We start from the raw sequence: 17,701 nt of genomic DNA, 5'->3' as shown, positions 1-17,701 counted from the left end.
TCTTCACATTCACTATATTCAAAGCAACTTACACTCTTCCCTCAAAACTTTCCCCTCTTCCAGTTCCTTGTTTCTTTTGCCCCTTGTCACCCAGACTGAAAATCTAGGTCTTTGACATTTTCTTCTCCCTTATTATGTCCCATATTCAATCAGTTGCGAAATCCTAGCAATTCTCCATCTACAATATCTCAGAAGTAGGCTCCCTGCTTCTAGTCTCTTCCCTTTATAATGCTTCCTTCACACCCCTGCCTAGTTAACCTTCCAAAGCAAAGGTCTGAATCTCTCTCTCCCTCTCCCTCTCCCTCTCCCTCTTCCTCTCCCTCTCCCTTTTCCTCTCCCCCCCCCACCCCACCCCCCATCACACACACACAGTTCAGAAATTTTCAGTGGCTGGGGCATTCCACAGCTTTATTTCACCATACCTTCCTTCACTTACTCCATATTTTCTCTAAACTAGGCTACTGACTATTTCCTGATGTTATTAGCACACACGCACACACAATTTCCATTAATTTTTACAGACTGTCCTTGTGCCTGGAATGTGTCATGTCCTCATCACCAGATATTGAAAACCTGCTTTCCCTTCCAAAATGTACTTTTAGCACTCATTCTGATTTCATCTCTCACATTGTACTTTGTATCACAAAGGTTTGGGTAGATGGTAGATTCCTCTTCTCCGCTAAGTTGCAGGTTCCATGAGAGCAGGGGCTATCATTTTTCACCTTCGTAGCTCAAGTGTCTAGCATATAGTGGGCATTTGTGCTAAAGATATTGATTGTGGGTCTTTTGAGGATTGTCTTGTGTGATTGATTATTTGCATCAGTTCAGAGCAGTAAGAACATCAGCCATCATCTTAGGTGAAGAGCTTAAACAGAACATAGCTTTTACTCACCTTGTTAGCCATTGAGGTGTGAGTTATTCATCTTCCAGGGTTTGACCTTATGAAGCATCTTAGTCATTCCTAGGCCCCAAAGGGAGAGACTGTTCCACAAGAGTGGAGTGCGATCGGCATAGTTATGCTTCAAACAAGCCACAAACTTGAAATCCCTCAAGAGCTGCTGCTGTCATCAATTTATATACAGACTCTTTTTCCCACTCCCCTTCCCCACACATACACACTTACATGGCATGCACAGAAATCATTGTTTCATAACCTGTTGGTGCCCTGTGGGATCATTTGAAAAGCAAAATAGTATTTTTGTTTAATAGGCTTAATAATTAATAAAAATTGGTATCCTGTGTGTGATAGTTGCTCAGTACTACTGAGGAAGCATAAAATCAAATAAAGTTTCCCAGCCTGTTTACATTCATACTTTCTAATAACAGAAAAGAGTCATATTATTTATTAATTGAATAGTAACATATAGAAATGTTTGTTTTATTGGGTAATAATGTATGATGGCTTTCTTAGCACAAAACAGTCATGGCCCCTGTACCATGTTGTGGGATATACATATTTCCTAAAGTATCTCCTTGCAGTTATAAAATTAATATTTTAATATGACTTTCAGAAAGAAATGGGAAAGAGCGAGGGTCAGGAGTTTATCAAAAATAAGTGGACTGGGGCAGCTAGGTGGCACAGTGAGTAGAGTGCCGATCCCGGAGTCAGGATCACCTGAGTTCAGATCCGGCCTCAGACACTTAACACACACACACACACACACACACACACACACACACACACACACACACACAAAACCTAGTTATGTGACCTTGGGCAAGTTACTTAACCCCAACTGCCCTCAAAAAAGCAAAAAAAAAAAGTAAGTGGACAGGCAATAGATTCACTCTAACAAATCAGGAAGGAAAAAATAAGGACATGCTGACAAGATTAGAATTAAAAGAATTTCATGACTAGTGACTTACTAAAAAATAGTGAGATATTTACTATTCTATTCAGCAAATATGTATAACTCATCTAATGAGTGTGAGGCATTGTGCTAAGAACTAGATATTATAAAATTAGAAATCAGGCACTAAAGATATTTTCTGAATGTGGGTACTTTCTACCTGATCCTTCCTTCTCACTGAGTACTGTGGGAGGGTAGGGATTTCATACTTTTTCTGATCAGGATCTGCTTTTGGTTTCACTGGGGCAGGGGAAGATTGGAGAGCAGGGAGGAGGGAAGAGAGAAGACAATAATGTTCACAGGCAAACTCAATAATTAAGAAGGAGGAATTTCTAACAGTTTCATTCCAAAAAATATTTGCTTACCATGTGCTAAGCACTGTGGTAGGTGCTTAGGGGAATACCAGAGTAATACACAGTCTTTGGCTTTACCAGCCAGTAGGGTAAATATAGGACAGCTGGGTGGCACAGTGGATAAAGTGACAGACCTAGAGTCAGGAAGACCTGAGTTCAAATGAGGCCTCAGACTAGCTGTGTGACCTGGGAGAGTCACTTAACCCTGTTTGCCCCAGTTTCCTCATCTGTAAAAGGAGCTAGAGAAAGAAATGGCAAACCATTCCAGTATCTCTGCCAAGAAAACCCCAAATGAAGAGTTGGCCGCAACTGAACAACAGGGTGAATACAAGATACATGTAAAATATGAACTGCTGTAAAGTTTGTAGAACCACAAAATTGTCATTGCAACCATGTAAATTGACTGATAATGACCAAACTTGGCCCCAAAGAGGAGATATAAGAAGGTACTAACCCCTCCTTGGCAGAGGTTGGTGACTACAAAAATGAATAAAAGTATATACTGTAGAATTTGATTAATATAGTAGTTTAAATGTACTTTTTTTTCTTTTCTAATTAAAAGGAATGGCTCTCTGAGTCTTTAAAATGGGAGCAATGTTAGAAATGAAGGTGATGTAAAAATAAAGGATGTTAATCAATATGCTTAGCTCTTTTAAAATACATTTACAAAAACAGTGTAGAATACTGGCTTTGCTACTGGATTCAGGCTCTGGGGTCTTAAGTTTTAATGCTAGTATTGTTGCCTGTGTGACTTTGAGCAGGTCAGTTTCTGGACCTCACCTTTCTCTTTGGTAAAAATGGTCACATTAGAATAGAAGTTTTCTAATATCCCTTCTGTTTCTAAATACCATGAAACCTTAGAAGTTTGGAAATATAGGCAACCTATTCAGTGCCAGATGAGGTCACAGTAGAGGGGAATGAGTTCCACAGACTTGGTAAAATCAGAAAATGCTGCATATTAGATGTAACATGTGAGTATGGCCTTAAAGGATAAATATGATGTCAACTGCTCATTTCCTTTGGGTTTTGGTGGTTGGTTGGCCAGCTAATCAACTGTGTTCATTCAAACTAAGATGTTAAATGACTGATAATTGAGACTAGGGATTTAGGGCCTGATTGCTATCCCATGAAGGTCTTATAAAGCACCCCCTCCCCAACCAGGTGAGGCTGACCAAAAGGTCTGAAAAACTGCTGATATAGCTCATGGCTTTGGCACTTTGCTGGGAACTATACCAATAGTCTTTAAGACCTATTGGTCATTCTCAACTAGAGAGGCTGCTCTTGTCCCATGGGATAGCAGTCAGAAAAGATCAGTTCTAATACCAATTTTGCTAGTAAATTGTTTGGGTGAGCTAATTAATGTCCCAGAATGCCCATACTCCAAAATCATATTGTTGTTTTGCCAGACTCTGGAATCATAGATATTAATAAGAGTGTTTCTGCCAAGCTTCCTTAAATCCCTGGAAAAAGGACCATATAGAGGAATAAAGCATTATTACTTAAATTTCTCACATTTGGGACCTAGAAAGGGTTGTTTACAAAATTTGCTTTGATATTATGAAACCTCTGTTTGGCATAGGTCATTTCTCAAACAGAAAGACAGTGAAGGGGAAAGAAGGAATGAATTTCAGGTAGAGAAGAGTATTGGTTAAAAAAAAGGGGGGGGGGGCCAAGTCAGGAGGAGAGAATCCCTGGGGACTGCTGGCTGCTACTCAGTTGTGACTGTCAGAGTTAAAGAGAAAAACAGCAGGGAAAAAAAAAACTTGTAGACACTTCCCCTTAAGTTTTCCTACTCTAAGGAGCCTACCCAAGGGAAGGCAGTCTGACCAGATGGGAGTGACTGGCATAAAGTATGTAAGCCAGATCACTCAACCTTAGAAGCTGAGACAGAAGTATCAATCAACATGCTAGGCTAGTCCTCCACCTAACTTTACAAGCATTTGGAAGATGAGTGAGAAGCAAAGTACCCTTCCAGGAAAAGGGAAATATATTTATTTTGATGGTAGAGGAATGGTAAGATTCTCTGATTTGAAATATTGCATTTTCCAAAAAAAATGGGTTTTATACTAAAAAATAAAAATCAATTGGAGTAAGCTACCTGATCTCTCTGTTGACAAGTACCCACGGCTCCTTAGAGGGGAGATCGTAGTCTTCACCCCTTTCTCAAGCAATGGATTTCTTGGACACTATAAAGATTTGAAGTAAGATTTATCACAGTAGTCACTTTGCCAGTGGTTCAGAAAATAGTTGGTTAAATCAAGATCCCTCCCTTTAAGCTTGAGGTGTTGAAAATTTGAAGTATTGTGAGAGTATACACTGAAGGATCTTGCTAAGTATTCCTCAAAATATGCACATTGCAGCATCCTTCACAAATATTTATTGAATATTTACAAGGGATATAGCAACAACCTAAATCCTGGGAATTTGTTTAAAGGAGTAAGACATGTTCTCCATCTTCAGAGAGCTGATTGTCTAATTAAGGAAATAGCATAGCTATGTAAAAATTTAACTAATGAATAGTATAGGTAGGAGGCCATGGGATAAAATTACCATTGAATGCTAGAGTTGGAAGGGTCAATTTCACAGATACCTATGATCCTATGATAGGGTTCTACTTATAGGACTAGAACACACCTTAGAGGCCATCTAACCCAACCCTTTAATTTTGTAGATGAGGAAGCTTGAGACAGAATAAATACTTTATTTAAAAGTCATAAAGGGAATAAGTGGCAGACAGAAGATGGAATTTGAGCTGCATTTTTAATGGAGGTGTGAAGGTAGAAATCCTTGTGGCACATTCAGAGTAGATCATTAATGAGAAAAGATTACTATGGATGGAGTTCATGTAGGAATATGACAGGAGAAGGTTGAAGAGGTAGGATAAAGCCAAATTATGGACAGTCCTAAATGGTAGACTAAGGAAATAAGACTTTAATCCCATAGACAGTGGGGGGGAGAAGTCTCTGAAGGTTTCTGGGCCCTGGAAAGTAACATACAAAGTAATATTTTAAGGTGGTTATTCTGGTGGAAATGTAGAGGATGGGTTGAAGATGGAGAAAGACCTGAGTCAGGATGCCAGTTAAAAGAGCGTAACGGTAGTCTCACCATTTAGTAGTAGGACCTTAATCTAAATGAGAATCAGAGTCTTGGGAGTTAGAAAAAGAATCAGGTGGAGGAGACATTAGTCAGAGGGTTAAACAAGATATTCCATCTCCCAACTCCAGACATTACCACTGGCTGTATCCCAAAAGAGATTTAAAAAAAAAGGACTTATATATACAAAAATATTTATTATGGCTCTTTTCTAGTGGCAAAGAATTGGAAATTGAGGGGGTGCCCATCAGTTGAGGAATGGCTGAACAAAATGTGGTATTCACATGATTGTGATGGAATACTATTGTGCTATAGGAAATGATAAGCTGGATGCCCTTGGAAAAACCCAGAAAGACTTATATGAGCTGATGCAAAGTGAACTGTACTGTGTACAAAGTAACAGCAATATTCTAAGATGATCATCTGTAGATGACTTGGCTGTTTTCAGCAATACAATGATCAAACACAAGCCTGAAGGACTTACGATGAAAAATGCTATCTATTTCCATAGAAAAAACCAATGGTGTCCGAATACAGATTGAAAAGTACTTTTTTAACTTTATTTTTCTTGAGGGTTTTGTTTTCGTCTATGTTTTCTTTCACAACATGTACAAATATGGAAATGTGTCTTGCATGACAATACATGTATAACCTATGTAGGATTGCTGGCCTTTCAATTAGGGGGGTATGGAGAGAGGAAGAGAGAGAATTTGGAACTCAGAGTTATTAAAATGAATGTTAAAAATTGTTTTTACACGTAATGGGGAAAAATAAAATACTAAATAAAAAGAGAAGGCTACATATAGGTAATAAACATATATAATAGTATATGTCTACACATACATATTTTTATTTAATAAATACAAATTATATAATATTAGGTATTTAGGGCTATATTCCTGTAAGGGTTATGGGATTTAAAGATCTTCCATGCCCCGTTGGACTTGCTGACGTAGCAGGAAGGGGCGGAGCAAGAGGAAGCGGAAGCCAAGCTAGCGTTCCTTCGGTGGCTGGCGGTGGTGGTGGCGGCGGCAGCAGCAGAGGCAGTGGCAGCGCGAAGCCCTTTTTGAGTTAGAACTGCTAAGGACTTTCTGCTAAGGACTCCTGCTGAGGACTGCCAGGGGCCGGAGCTGCTGGGAGTGCGCTTCCAGGACGCTGGGTGGTTGCTGTGCGTGGGGAGAGGAGGACCTTTGCCTGAGGTAGCCTGTTCTGTTTTAAAGGCTTGAAAATGTGGGTGCTTTCTACTTTATCTACCTGTGCCAATGTCATAACTACTCTGATGGCTTTCACTTTCTGGTTTTGGGACTCAGTCTTTTGGTATCTTAATAAATTTTCTAGTTTATTTCCTCATATGGCAAACATGACGTATTTCCTAATGGATAATTATATCAGCATATTTGTAATCTCTATAGGCATTGTGAATATGGCATTGCTGATACAATTCCTAACAGTTAGGATCCAGAAAGGACAGTGCTTGAGCATGGTGACAAGAAAATGTATTCTATGCATGAAAACAGCCAATACAGAGGTACAGAGGCAGAGAAGGAGGGTCATATGTGAAGAACAGAGAAAGCCCTAGATTGCAGAGTGTGGAAGGGGAAATAATAACATACACTGAGTTTGGGAAGATATATTGAGGCCAGATTGTGAAGGGCTTCAGAAGTTAAAGAGAGGTGTATTTTATCCCAGAGCTAATGGGGAGCTACTGAAGTTTGTTTAGTAGGGGAGTGATATGGTCAAATATACTCTAAGGAAAATCTCTTTGGCAGCAGTTGGAAGGATGAGCTGGAGCAGGAAGGGACTTGAAAGAGAGAGACAAGTTAGGAGGCCATCTCAACAATCGAAGTAAGAAGTTATAAGGTCCTAGAGGGAAGACTTAGGTGCTATTTGAGTAATGAGAAGAGGTCAGATGTTAGCAGAGTTATGGAGGGAGAAGCAACAAGATTTGGCAGCTGATTGGATAATAGTGTTTGCACTACCTACTTCACAGGGCATTAACCAAATATAAGTTGTGTTTATAGAGAAAAATAGAGGGTTAGCAACTGAACCTTCAGATAGGCCCATTTTCCTTTTTTTCTTCTTAGCTAATAAGAACTTAACATCACAATGTGTTATTAGGTTCATCACACACAGAAACCCTGTCATTAATCCTCCCATGGAGTTCAGCATTGAGAAGGCCAGTTTGGAGTTCCACCATTTGAAATGTTTGGGTAAGATGGGAAAAGTAGAAGCAGCAATATGGTCTCATGGAGAACGGTGGGCTTGAGTTTAAATTTTGCCTCTGAACTTACTAGCTGGGTGACCCTGAGGTTCATTTAACTTCTTCAACACTTCAGGCAACTTCTTAGGATTTATGAGCTTGACCACAAATGGATTGGGAACTGCTGTCGGAAAGAGCCGACCCCCACCCCTCCAACACCACCCTACACCCTGCCCATGGTCCATATCCTAAGAACAGTAGCAAGCTCCTTTCCATCTCTGTTGATAGAAGAGCTTAACTTTCTACCAATGGGGATCAGGAATAAGTAGCTAAAGGAAAACTCATGGGGCATGTCATTCTTGAGGAGGTCAGACATTCTTTGTCCTGGGTCTCCCTGTATTGATGTAGCATACAGATCTCTCTGCTGTGAGCTTATTCTAAGCAGTCACAAAAGGAAGACCATGAGCTGTTCTTTATCACCACCTCACCTACACAACTGTAGCTCAGAAGTCTGACACGAATCAGGGGGGCTTTCTGAACCTTTAGAAAGCAGGCCAAGGCCTTCCCATGGTCTAAATAGTTCTTCCCAGAAAAATCTTCTTCCCCTTAAGGTTCCTCTCATTTGTAAATCCCATCCCATGAATCAAGGACATGAGCAAATTCTAACCAACTCAGGGAGAGGCAGAAAAAATATGCATTCCATACATATGTAGCAATTCTAGGTGTTTCTTCTAAGTAAATGGTTAAATTCCCAACTCCACTAGAATTATTTGTCTTTTAACTTCAGAACAGATAACACATCCCAACAGTTGATAACCAAAGTAAAAGTTCTCTGAAAACTAAAGTGAATGTGAATTACAAGAGCAAGCTTAGAATAGTTAAAACAGCAACTTTGGTTGTTATAGTTAAATGCAACAATGATTATTAAAACAGAATAGTTAAACTTTGATTATTACTTTGAAATATATGTGAAATGTAATCAAGCATTATTTCTTGGAAATGGAGGTTGAATGTTATAATATTCTTGTTCCTTAGAACTGTGTGGTAAAAAGAAAACTCCTGGAGGGGTGCCCTTTCATTATGCACACAGTGAAACCCTGCTATAGGTAACATCAGACTTACCAGTGAAATGAATTTGGGTACCAGGTCCGATTGCCATATGCTCATTGGTATTTGGCGTTGTCTTTATCTACATTACTTCAGAAATAAAAGGGAACTGTTTTACACTGAGCCATGAATGGTCGTTGGGAAATGCTTGCATTGCCCTGTCAGAAACCTTGGACTTGGACTTTTGTCAACGTCTTGTAAATCAAAAATCTGCTCCTCTGTACAGTAAAGTACACTACTATTTAACAACACAAAGCTGTGTGACAATAAATAACTTTGTTTCCTTGGGAAAAAAAAAAACAATAAGTATATGCCACTTCAAGATGTTTGGTGATTTAGATGATGTTTCTGAGATTAATTTAATTCAGCAGGTATTTATTTGTTCAGGTCCTTACAGGGTACCATCAGGGTATAATTGTAACATAAGGTATAGGTTTACAATGAACACAACTTTGTAGTCATTCTAGTCAATTTGGACAATATTCCAACTGTGGTCCATGACACTTATATGTTACATTCTAACAAATGAAAAAAATGTAATAGTTCCTACCATTTTAATGGTTTTTAATAATTCCTACCATTATTTTACAAAAGATAAAAATGGTTATTTATACCATTATTTTCCATGTCTCTTTTAAAAATTCATACCTGTGACTTCTTTGATGTGGGGACCCCCAGGATGAAAAGTCCCTCCCCTGATGTAGATCAGTGACTCCCCTATAACTTATAGTCTTAAAGAGCTGCCTGGGGCACTGAGAAGTTTAGGCTACTTTCTCATGGTTATGTAAGTAGAATTGCCACAAGTGAGGATTTGAACTCAAGTCATTGTGACTCTAATTCTGTGATGAAAAGGATCAGAAAGATCTTCCGTGAGCTTAATGTCATTGAAGTACAGCATCGTAGAAAGATTTTGGAATCCAAAAGGAATATATGCCCAAAATATTAATGGTCACACCATTTTAAAAATAGAGATGAAACAAATGAGGTTCTGCTCATAGCTCTGGCTGGTGAGAAAGTTCTTTATGAAACAAGAAATAGATTAAAATCACCAGAAGATCACAGGATCATAGCTCTGGAGCTAGAAGTGTCCTCAGAGACCATTTAGTCTTTTGCTTCCTAGATAAAGAAACCGAGACCCTGCAAGTGACTTACATGAGGTCCTATCAGAGGTAGGATTTGAACTCAGGTCCTCTGACTACAAATTCTGTGCCTTTTCTACTATACCTGATAATAGATCATTTCAGTGCTTGAAAATGGAAACCTTTTGCTTCTAAAACCAATGCAGTTAGGCTAAGAAAGGAAGCTTTTGGCAGGCGGGAGGGTGGTAATCTTTGTATTGAATATCTCTGATGAGGTTCTGATATTTATATAGCTCTTTAAGAATTGCAGAGCACATGACATATGATGATCCAACAACCCTGTGAGGAAGTTGCTATTAGTATTTGCATTTTGTAAATGAGAAAATGGAAACTGAGAGAGGTTAAGTGACTTACCCAGTATCATACAGCTCATAATGTCTGAGGCAACATTTGAACTCAGGTTTCCTGACTCCAAGTCCAGTTCTCAGTCTGCTATGCTACCTAGATCTTAATATCCAAGTTATATAGGAAATCAACACAAATATATGTGTATGTGTGTACCTATGTGGAGAGATACGTTAAAATATGTGATATATATATGCATGTATTTATGTATATATATATATATAAATATACACATACATACATATGTGTGTATAGTTGTTATACAAACTGTTTCTTCCTATTCTTTGACAATGGGCAAATGATCAAAGAATGTGAAGAAAGATTTCTCAAAAGAAGATTTATAAACTATTAACAACTCTATAAAAAAATGGTTCCAAATAAACCAATAATAAGAGAAATGCAAGGCACAACAATTCACGTTCCAGCAGAATGACAAAGATGACAAAAGATGAAACAATCAATGTTGGAGGGACAGGCATATTAATACATAGTTACTATTCTGAAAGGCAATTTGGAATTATGCCAACAAAGGAACCTTTGACTAGCTATTCACCGCTGCTTCCTCCTCCTCTCTCTTCTTCCTCTTCCTTTTCTTCCTCCTCCTCCTCTCCTCCTCCTCCTCCTCTTCCTTCTTCTCCTCTTCCTCACCATCACCACCATCATCTTCCTCCTCCTCCTGCCACTGCTGCTTCTCCCTCCTTTCCCTTGGAGCGGACCATCCTGGTGCCTCTTTTGTGAAGCGACGGCTGAGGAGACCCCCAGACTCGCCATGGCTGGCAAAAAGCCAAAGGAAGGAGTCAAGACTGAAAACAACGACCACATTAATTTGAAGGTGGCAGGGCAAGATGGTTCAGTGGTGCAATTTAAGATTAAAAGGCACACACCACTTAGTAAACTAATGAAAGCCTATTGTGAAGGACAGGGTTTGTCAATGAGGCAGATCAGATTCCGATTTGATGGGCAACCAATCAATGAAACAGACACACCTGCACAGTTGGAAATGGAGGATGAAGATACAATGGATGTATTCCAGCAGCAGACAGGAGGCGATTACTAAAAAGAGGATCTACACCTCTGCTCCAGAACTGTGCTCCCAAGGAAAACAAGACATTCACAATGAGAAAACCAGGATTTGGTTCATCCACATCCTGACTACTGCAGTATAGTTTTCTCTCTTCTTTGATTCCTTTCCCCATTCCTTTATTGTACATAAAGTAACTGGTGTATGTGCACAGGTATAATGAGTATTTTTTTTACTAAATGGCTGATGGTATGTTTTGATCAACATCAAATGGAGATGGGGAGGGGAAAAAACAAACTGGTTCTGTGAAAATATTCCTTTTCTCCATTAGTGGCATGCGCATTCAACTTTTATCTTTATATTCCAGTAAGTTATTTTGCTCTCACTGTTTAACAACAACAACAAAAAATCCTTTCATACCTTGTTTGATTGGATAATTTCAGTGTTTTTCTTTTATCATTATAAAACCAAGGATGATTTTATAACTTTTTTGTACGTAGCTGTTACATGTAGGGCAATCTCTGTCTCTCAGTAGGGATAAATTACTATAAAGAAATTGATCCTAGATAGTTTTCCCTTCAAGTCAAACATCTTGTTGTTTAAATAAACTTCTTGTTTAAAATTTAAAATACATATATATATATATATATACACACACTATTATTAATACTATTTTACATGTAATTGGGAAATAAGATATACAGGCACTGGGGCATAGAGATCCACCATGCCCTACTGGAAAAGTCAAAGGGGGTATGGGAGAAGATATGGGAGAGAGCAGATTGGAGGAGGGGATATCCTGTGGGACCGCTATTTTGGGGTGGTGGATAGGGGAAAAACAGGGAGAAAATTTGTAACTCAAAATCTTGCGGAAGTGAATGATGTAAACCAGAAGTTAATAAAGCATTTGGGGAAAAAAAAGAAATTTAGAAAACACATGAACTGATTCAGAATGAAGTAAGCAAAACTAGGAAAGAAGTATAAAAAATTATAATAACATGAATGGAAAGACCAAAAAATATATAAAACTGAATGCTTTGTAATTATGATTACCAAGTTTGACCCTGGGGAAGAGATGAAAAAATTACCTCCCCCTTCTTGACAGAAATGAGAGACTTCAGGTGTAAAATATTGCGTTATACTGTCAGACTCAATCTTTGTATTGGTTATTTTTTTAACCTATCTTTTTTTTTGTTACAAGGCATGGCTCTTTGTGGGAGTATAAAGGGCAGTGTATTCAGGAAAGAAGGGAACAGAAGATATCTCTCAAAATTTTGAAAGAAAAAAAAGCATAAACCAAGAGATATTCATAGAGGGACGGCCAGGTGGCTCAGTGAGTAAGAGCACCGGCCCCAGTGTCAGGATGATCTGGGGATCGAATCCGGGCTCGGATACTTAGCACCACACCCAGAAATAACTGGCCGTGTAACCTTGAGCAAGTTACTTAACCCCAATTGCTTAAAAAAAAGAGAGAGAGAGATTCATAGTAGGTGAGATGTCAGAAGTATCCATCAGGCAAGTGTAGGTTCTACAGTTAAGACTAGGGTCCATACAGTACATTTGATTTATTTAGCTCTGCCTCTCAGAAACATTTACTTTTTTCATTCTCACAATCACAGTGAAAATCCAGTAGTGAAGCACCTAGCTCTCCCACTGGATTCTGTATCCCATGCTGATGTCCTAACTTCCCTACAAACATTAATGCAAAAGAGAGACATAAGAATAAGGAGAACTGAAGATTAGACACTATTAGTATCTCCACATGCCTGGCAGAGCCCAAAAGATGGTACCTTTGTAATATGCTGCTGGATCTGGTTTCCATTTTTACCCCCTGTCTGGGGATTGGCATTTTCGTAAAAGCAGCACACAAGAACCCATTCAAGAACCACACCACTGGAGGAAGAGTGATTTTCCAGTACAAACTGTTTAATTGTCAGCTTGCTAAGATGCTGAAATAGGTCAGTGGCAGAATGTTCTTGAGCATATTTTACAAAGTATGGCTCTGATGTTCCTTTCTTCCTGTTCAGTAAATCTAAGCTTAAACTTGGCAGCACTGCAGACATCTTGGATGGTAAAAAGAGAGTGTGAGTAATTGTAGGAAACTGGGAACTTAATATCTCCTTGGAATTTGTTTATTTCCTCTCCTGACAAGTGGCATGGTATCTACAAGTATTTTTACATGCCATGGATTTTGGTTACCACTGCAGAAAAAAAAAATCCTGTTATCTGTCAGTTTACTAACACTATTAGGGTTTGAACTCTTTAAGTGATAGCAGCATCTGGGAGCACCTGCTGCTTAACCAAGGCTACCGAAGGTTATTACTCCTAAGTATATCTGAACTGTAACACAGCCACCCTAGATTACTATGTTCTTGCCATGTCACTCTTCCTAAAATAAAGGTGGGAAAGTGATGAACAAAAGGAGCTTCAGTGGGACAGAAAATACCCAGGATGCCAGAATTCAAAAATAACCTTTGAGCCTCAGTAGTTCCAAGCAGATAAGGCTCCAGAACCTTCATAGAAGGGGGAAGACGGGGTGTTATAATTGTTTATCACTGTCATTGTTGACTAAATACATGTAATAGAGCCCAATGTTCCTAAAAGTATTTTCACCCCTCTCACTCTATATCAGGCTCTGACATGGCCCAGAATTAAATTCATGTCATTGTTTTCATACAGTGATAGGGTATCATGCCCTTAAAATTAGTCTTGTCCCTTTTTGTTTACAAATAAGCTAGCCAAAGGACCAAAGAGATAAGTGGGCAATGAGGAAAGACCAATCCCTCATACATAATTTTCTATACCCCCCAATTAAACTGTGGCCCTCCTGTTCTTTAAATTGTGGACCACGACCCCATATGCAGTAACTACCTATAGTCTAAGAAGAGCTGCAGGGGTCACAAGTGGAAAAAAATTTAAGAAGCCCTGTTTTAAAATACCACTTAAAATTCTCCCTAAGCAAGATGTATAAGTTTGCCTCACCCTAGTACCATTCATCCCAGTAGCTTCCTTCAGATTCCCTCCATTCTGTTACTGTTTTTATATGGTCTCCAAGTAAGGCCACCACCCTTATTAATGTCAGTCAAATTAGATACTATGTGCCGAGTGTTTTCAAACCTTAAATTGCTATATCAATGTTAGCTATTATTATTTCTGTTGTTATTTATTACTACAGATGAGCACTTTAAAAATGATGCCTGGATTGACAATCCTCTTATCATCTTAATGCTTTGTTTACTCAGCCACCAATTGGAGTCTTCATTATGTGCCTTTATCACATCAGGAAAATGTTAAAAACCCAGTGGTTAGCTTTGAAAACAAAAATAAATAAAATTATTTCACCATTTATCACTTTGCCCAGAACAATAATTATCTTTTTGATGGGCTCAGAGAAGGAGCAAACTTTATTATGGACACACTCAATTCCATATTGTCCAGATGAGAGTCAAGCAAGTGGAAACCTTAGTGATGCTGTTTTTACAATGAGTGATGAGGCAGATTCTGATACTGGTTGTGAAAAATAATAATAAAATCACTTCCAAAGCTTCACACATCTTCTTTGTATAAGTGAGTTATTTTTGGCCAAGTTTCCTGTCTGATCATCTAGAATTGTCCCAGATTGTTTACTTGGGCACCCAAAACTGTGATAATGATATTGATGGTCATAGACTACTCATTTCTATTAAAAAATGTTGTCAAATGTTGTTTAAAATTTGTGCCATTCTTTGCCACAAGAGGCAGAATTTGCTTGGCATGTGTTACTTGTTTCTATAGAAAAATAATAGCATGTCTTCAATAGGTGTTTATTGGGTACTCATGTATTAAACATAAGTGCTAAGCTTTGTGTTCTACCTGGAAATGTAGTATGTAGTCCATCATTTGGACTTCAAAGAATTTATATTGTAGTTAGAGAATTGACAAGTACATAAGACAAGAACTAGATTAAAGAGTTAACAAAATAAAGGGTTTGGATTTGTGGAAGGGTATTGTCTGTGGGTGATGGTAGTGAAGGGAAAAATGAGCATAGGTAAAGAACTAGAAATGTAGATGGTGTAACCACTGATCAATACAAATTTAAGTGTCTACTCTGTATTAGCACAAGGGATACAAATTAAAATTAAAATACAAATTAAAAAGTGAGACAGCCAGGAGTTCCAAATAGTAGAGATGAGGCAGGAAGAGATTGTAAATAGGGAGAACCACCTGTGCAAGGGAATGGAAACAGAAGACAGAATGTCATGTATAATAAACAGTATCTAAGACACTTGGACTGGAGAGCATGGTAACTAATGTGTAGTCATCTTGCAAAGGAAAGCTGAAGCAAGATTGTAAAGGGTTTTAAATATCATGTGGAGGGATTTATGTTTTATTCTAAAGGTAGGGAGTCTCTGGAACCTCTCTAGGAGGCGAGGGACATTGTCAATTTGGCAGCTATGTGAAGGATGGACTAGAAAGGGACACAGATGGAAGACAGGGAGGACAATTGGGAGGCCATTACAACAGTGCAGGTAAGAGATAGTGAGGACCTGAAGTAGAATGTTTGTAATGTTATGAGAGAAGTTGAGGCAGAATCAATGAGACTGAACAATTTACAGAATATGGGGATGAGAGAAAAGAGTTAAGAAAGACACCTTTGTGATCAACCTGAGTGGCTGAAGGAATGGTGGTATATTCAACAGAAACAGGAAAGTTAGCAGGATAAGGGGGTTTAAGAAGAAAGATGAGTTTCATTTTGGATATGTTGAGCTTGAGTTGTCTGTGGAATATTCAGGTGGAGCTGTCCAGCAAACATTTGGAGATTTGGGAGGAGAGCTCTGGAGATGAGGGCTGACTGTATAAGTTTGGGAGCCATCTACATAGCTGAATCTGGGGGAGCTGATAAGACCAGCAAAAGATAGAGTAGAGAAAGAAAAAAGACCCTATGACAGAACCCGAGAGCACACTTATGCAGTGGACAAGACATGAATGATTATCCTGCAAAGGTCTCTGTCTTTGCAAAGATCAGTCAGACAAGTTAGAACCACAACAAAGTAGTTATAAAAATGCAAGGAGGAAAATGTTCTCTAGAAGAAGGAGGTGATCATGAATGTCACATTCTACAGAGATGTAAAGAAATGTGAGGACTAAAAAATAAGCCATTAGATTTAGCAACAAAGAGATTAATTAGTAACCTTCAGGGATTCATTTCATTCAATACAGTGATGGAAGGGAGTGAAAGCAGGAGTTAAAAGTGTGTGCAAGCAGATGAAGGCAACAGATGGAGGCAGGTTTAGTTTTTTGTTTTTGTTTTCTGTTGTTTTTTTAAAGGAGTTTTTTTCTGTAAAAGGAAATAAATATATATCCTATATATATGTAGGACAATAGCTTGAGAGGATGGTGAGGTCAAGTGAAAAGTCTTTGTTTTTGTCTATAAGGATGGGAGAAATCTGGATGTATTTGTAGGCATCAGGGAAGGATCTGGTAGATAAGAGAGGCTGAAAAATAGTGGGGGAGAGAGGAGATACTCTCAAAGAAAATGGGATCAGTGGCATAAGTCAAAAGGTTGGTATCAAGTGGGATGTATTTATAATGTATTAATGATGATATTGTGGAGCTTTGTTGCTCAAGGCAGTATTATGTAGGATTTCCAAGTTTTCAGAGGGAACAAGAAGTAGATTAATCAGACTTTTGTAAAGGAAGATTAGGAAATAAGTTTAGAAAAATAAGTTAAATTGGTGGTTCCCAAAGTATTGTTCATGGACCTCTGCAGCTCTGTTAGACCCTTTCAGGGAGTCTATGAGAGCATAATTATTTTCATAATAATACTAAGGTGTTATTTACCTATTAAAATACTCCTTCCCTTCCCAACTATATGTCAATGTGAGGCCAGATTTGTTTCATATACTTCAACCAAAAGAGCACATTGCAATAGATTGAATGCAAAAGCAGGTATGACAATCCATATATTTTCTATTAAGCCAGATATTAAAGAGGTTTTTTAAAACATGGCAAACAATGCTACTTTCTACTGATTTTTTGTTTTGAAAAATGTAGTTATTTTTCATGTTAAAAATCTATGCTAACATGTAATATATTCATTTTTGTTACTTTTAATGAATTAATAAGTCAGTATTTTAGAAATTTTTCAGTTTTAAATTCTACTATGGTCAATAGCTATAACCCATATAAATAAATTTGTTTATTTTTTTGTTTGTTTGGGTCCTCACTAATTTTTAAGAATGTAAAGGAGTCTTGACACCAAAAAGTAGAACCACAGGGTTAAACCACCCTCTCCCCATCCTAATTGCCATTGTCTACCAACTTCTAGGATGTCCATTCACCTTCCTTAGTAACTTTAACTCCAAAAACTGGATGCCTACTACCTACCACTGTTGAAAGTTTGGGTCTCTGTGGATTACTTTTCCAACACCTGTGCCTCACCATTACATAACAATGACAAACTCAGAGTCCTCTATCTTTGTTCTGTTTCCGTGTCCCAGGGGTGCAACCACACAATCATTTAGAACCTTTCCTCTAGGATCACCAAAAATTCCCCAGTCTGATGATAGCTTCTTATTCTTCTACCTCTCCCATTCCTTCACTTGTTTTGGATC

At 38.3% G+C, this 17,701-nt stretch overlaps 1 protein-coding gene and 1 pseudogene across 1 annotated transcript in view; both read left to right on the top strand.

Annotated features, from left to right (window-relative positions):
- ATP8A2 (ATPase phospholipid transporting 8A2) overlaps nt 1-17,701 on the top strand; it is a 784,050-nt gene that overhangs the window by 716,292 nt on the left and 50,057 nt on the right.
- LOC138154745 (small ubiquitin-related modifier 2 pseudogene) lies at nt 10,572-11,737 on the top strand (annotated as a pseudogene).

This window comes from Petaurus breviceps, unplaced genomic scaffold (genome assembly GCF_028583685.1).
Source record: "Petaurus breviceps papuanus isolate PSGF00001 unplaced genomic scaffold, PetGlider_PUasm1.0 91133, whole genome shotgun sequence".
Classification (NCBI taxonomy): Eukaryota; Metazoa; Chordata; class Mammalia; order Diprotodontia; family Petauridae; genus Petaurus; species Petaurus breviceps.
This window is presented reverse-complemented; position numbering and strand designations above follow the sequence as displayed.